We start from the raw sequence: 4,417 nt of genomic DNA, 5'->3' as shown, positions 1-4,417 counted from the left end.
AATCTGGGAAAACTTCACTGTTGAGGTAAAATAAGTGCATTTATTAATACTATTTTAAAGGTCATTTATTCTAAAATACTAATATAGACTTTTCTCTAAACTCTTACATCCTCAACTAGTAAAAAGCATATTTTATGATTTTTTGTTTCCAGTTTCTGTCTATTTCTTCACGTACAGCAATATTGTGTGGTCTCTTTAAAGCTAATTCTCTTATAGAAAATTTCACACATGCACACACAAAACATTTTTTAAACCTAGTATTTAAAAACATCAACTGCATCTAATCAAGTCAGGTTAATTCTTCAGAGGCTGAATACTATAATGGTTAAGATTATGGGCTCTGAGTTTGAATCCTAAATGTTTCACTTACTAATTACTTACTTTAGGCATTAGATTAACCTCTTCGTGCCTCATCTTTCCTCATCTGAAAAACAAAACTTTATGTATAATAGCATATAACTATAAAAGATTACATGGAAAGAACAGTGCTGCCACATGGTATGTGCTCACTACATTTTAGTTATTATTTATATCAGCCTGGAAAATTTTTGTTTAATAATTAATTCTATGTGTTCAGGGATTATCTTTCTAACTAACTTTGCCTACTTTTACTAAGTGCCTTATGTAAGCAAAGGCTTGGTAAATATTTTAATGATGATAGAGAAGAAAATTATCATCATTTAGGCTCAGTAATCTAGGAAATTGATTTAAGCCATAGTATCATACATAGTAAAGCAGTATTTCTTTTTTTTCAAGAGAATGAAATCATTTATTGATTACACATGATAATGGATTATACACAAACTTTATTCCCATCTATAATTTTACCTGGTACAATTATTCAATTTAGATATATTGCATAGGATGTGCCAACAATCATTTTTATAATCATTAATTCCATGATTTTGCTTGGGTAATCTCTTTTAATGGTAAACTTGTGGTCACAACAGTAACTATCAATTCAACTACACCAAGGTTTCTAAAGACAATGGCTTCTCCACCCAAGCAGGTTGTGTGTAAATTCCAAATAGAACCTGGCATCACCCTGAAGGAATTCTAACTTCACACTGTTCAGGAAATTTACCAAGATGGCTTCAGAGTGGACTAACTTTACATAGCACATTAAAAAAAAGACATTCATTCTGTGTCATGATTAGACTATTACATTTAGCAATCAACAGCATGGGTGCAAATATATGTGTGTGTGTGTGTGTGTGTACACATATACATATATATAACCTTTGTTGGAATGCTTTACACTTTCCACAGAACAGAAACTAAAATAACCTGTTATACAATTAGTCACAAATATAGTCCTCGAGGTTTTTGCCCATACACATGAGTATTTATTTAAAACATGTCTTCTCTGTACAGCTGGGCCCTGCCACCACTGTGCTTGTCTGAGTTCACAAAACTGTTAGTAACCTATAGCTTTTCTGTCACTTCTCTGGCTTTCCTCTCCTGCTAAACTTTGTTTCCTAATTAAAATCTTCTGCCACTGCCATAGCTACTGCTGCTACTGGAACTGCCATAGCTACCTAGGTTTAGTGGTTTGGCAAAGTATTGGCCTCCACCATCATAGGGGCCAGAGCTTCTGTCTCTAAAGTTTCCTCCCATCAGGGTCCAAAATTTGAAGACTGATTGTTGTAATTGCCAAAATCTTTGTAGCTTCCACCACCTCCAAAATTGCTTCCATCATTACCAAATCCATTAGAGCCATCCCCACTGCCACCATATCCACTACCACCACCATGGCTGCCACCAAAGCCACCATGACCACTGAAGTTTCCTCCATGACCAAAGCTGTCATTCCCACCGAAACCACCACCACGACCACAACCAAAGTTTCCAGAACCACTTCGACCTCTTTGGCTGGAAGAAGCACTAAGCCATCTCCTGCTTTGACCGGGCTTTCCTAACTTCACAATTGTGGCCATTCACAGTATGGTATTTCTGAATGACAGTCTTATCCACTGAATCAGGGTCATCAGTGGTTACAAAGTCAAAGTCCCTTTCCTTGCCATTGCCTCAGTCAGTCATGATTTTAATCACTTCAATTTTTCTACGCTGTTCAAAATCATCTCTTAGGTGATGTTCTTCAGCGTCTTCTTTAATGCCACCAACAAATATCTTTTCCACAGTTAAATGGGCACCTGGTCTTTGAGAATCTCCTCTTGAGACAGCTCTCTTTGGTTCCACAACTTTCCATCCACCTTGTGTGGCCTTGCCATCATGGCTGCATCCACCTCCTCCACAGTGGCATAGGTGGCAAACCCAAAGCCCATGGCGTGCTTGGTGTTTGGATCTCTCATTACCACACAGTCTGTGAGCGTTCCCCATTGCTCAAAATGGCTCCTCAGGCTCTCACCAGTAGTTTCAAAGCTCAACCCTCCAATGAAGAGTTTCCTCAGCTGTTTGGGCTCTTTAGGAGACTCTGACTTAGACATGACGGCAGGGAGAAGAGAGACTTCAACGATGCTTCCTTGGCGGTGTCCATGGTCAGAAAGGAGCAAGTTGATGAACATATCTCAGCAATATTTCTTAATATTTGAAAAAGTTATGTGTTTTCACAGATTATTTTTTCTCTCCTATTAAAAATTTCATTTAGAACTTTTTTTTCAAGTGTTTCTTTCACACTGGTGCTGATTTTCAGTAAAACTATGGCTATTATCTCTACTTCAACAGGCAATGTTTTCACACATCACATTCTCAGAATCTATATATTGATGACTTTTAAAGAAAATATTTTAGCTATCTCTTAAGAAAAACAATATTAAAACTGAGGTGACTGACCAGGCACAGAGGCTCATGCCTGTAATGCCAGTGTTTTGGGAGGCCAAGTCAGGAGGATTGCTTTAGGCCAGGAGTTTGAGACCAGCCTGGACAACATAGTGAGACTCTGTCTCTACAAAAGATAAGAAAAATTAGCCAGATGTGGTAGTGTGCATCTGTAGGCCTAGCTACTCAGGAGAGACGATCACTTGAACCCAGGAGTTTGAAGTCATATGAGCCATGATCATGTCACTGGATCCCAGTGTGGCCAAAAGAGAGAGACCCTGTCTCTAAAAGACAAAACAAAACAAAATCACAAAAAACTAAGTGATTAAAGACTACAAATTGGAAGAAAATATATTCAAGCCTACAAATGAAAATAAGATACTTGGTGACTTAAAAGACGGATGGGCATGGGAGGCACAGATAGGCAAAAGGACCTTTGAGCCATTGCTCAAAAACACACAACTTGTTTTATTGAATAAATCACTATTTCTTTGAAGTTTAAAATGTGTCATGTTAGGCACAGTTGGAAAATTTGAATATTTTAAAAATATTTCAGGTCATTTTGCATTTTTATTCCAGAAGCAAACACAAAAACTTTAATTTGATGTTGAAAAACCATAATGGGCACAAATCTCAATCCTTTTAGCAAAGATTTGATTTTTAGATTTAGTGTGTAGGAAATGCAAGAGAAAAAAGTTTTCTAGTGTATCAAACTGTTATTTTTTTATTTTTCTTCAAGAGTATTAAAGGTTTTCACTATGGAATCTCTAGTTCAATGATATCTGAATTACCAGAAAAATATATGTAAAGTCACTGGAGGACTTTGAAAGCAAAGATATGAGATACAAATCCATTTTTAAGCCTGCCGATGACCTGAGGGTTTATAGAACATTATTCAGTAATGTTTAGTATTTCATTGTGCCAGTTTCCTTAGAAAACACTTACGCAGTGTAAATGGCATATCCAAGAGAAAACTGTAGCTGTTCACAAATGAAGGTGGATTTACCTTTTTAATAACTTAAAAATTCCCAAACTCTAACCATTTTATGATTTTAAAATACCAGTGCTCATCTCCAACAGTCACAGAGTTACTGAGGATTAAGTGTTGAAAAATGTTGTGCTAGAATTTTGAAAGGTGCTTCGATTCATTTTTTGGACATTTCTATCTCTGGGGAGACAGTGGGGAAGAACAGTGTTGTTGAGAGACAGAGATAGTGACTGCAGATGGCAGGATGAGCAGGGAGGTGACTGCCCATATCCTAAAGAGAAACTGAGTGAAAATAATGGCTGAACCGCCTGGAAAGGGACGAGCTTTCACACTTCTAAGTAAGCTTTACAAGACTTAATTACGACCTTCTGTGGGAAATAAGGGAGTAGACAGAATCAAGTATAATTTCAGAATTTTATTTTGGAAGAAAAGAAATTTGATTGGGCTGCTATACTGAAAAAATAAAAGAAATGAAAGGAAGGGGATAAATGAGAAATTTCTATTTGGACATAATTTTTTAAAGATGTTCTGAATGGGGATGGCTAATGAGCAATTAGATAGGTACAGAATAGTTTTAAAGGAAAGTGTATTTTGGAATAAGAGTTGAGAAAGTACAGAAATCAGTAAATGTATTATTATCTCAAGTGCAGC

General features: G+C 36.6%; 1 pseudogene; it reads right to left on the bottom strand.

Moving 5' to 3' along the window:
* Positions 1 to 1,482: 1,482 nt before the first annotated feature.
* LOC105534120 lies at positions 1,483 to 2,447 on the bottom strand (annotated as a pseudogene).
* Positions 2,448 to 4,417: the final 1,970 nt, after the last annotated feature.

The sequence above is a fragment of the Mandrillus leucophaeus genome, unplaced genomic scaffold (genome assembly GCF_000951045.1).
Source record: "Mandrillus leucophaeus isolate KB7577 unplaced genomic scaffold, Mleu.le_1.0 Scaffold130, whole genome shotgun sequence".
Lineage (NCBI taxonomy): Eukaryota > Metazoa > Chordata > Mammalia > Primates > Cercopithecidae > Mandrillus > Mandrillus leucophaeus.
Note: the sequence above shows the minus strand (reverse complement) of the source record. Positions and strands in the feature narration are given on the sequence as shown.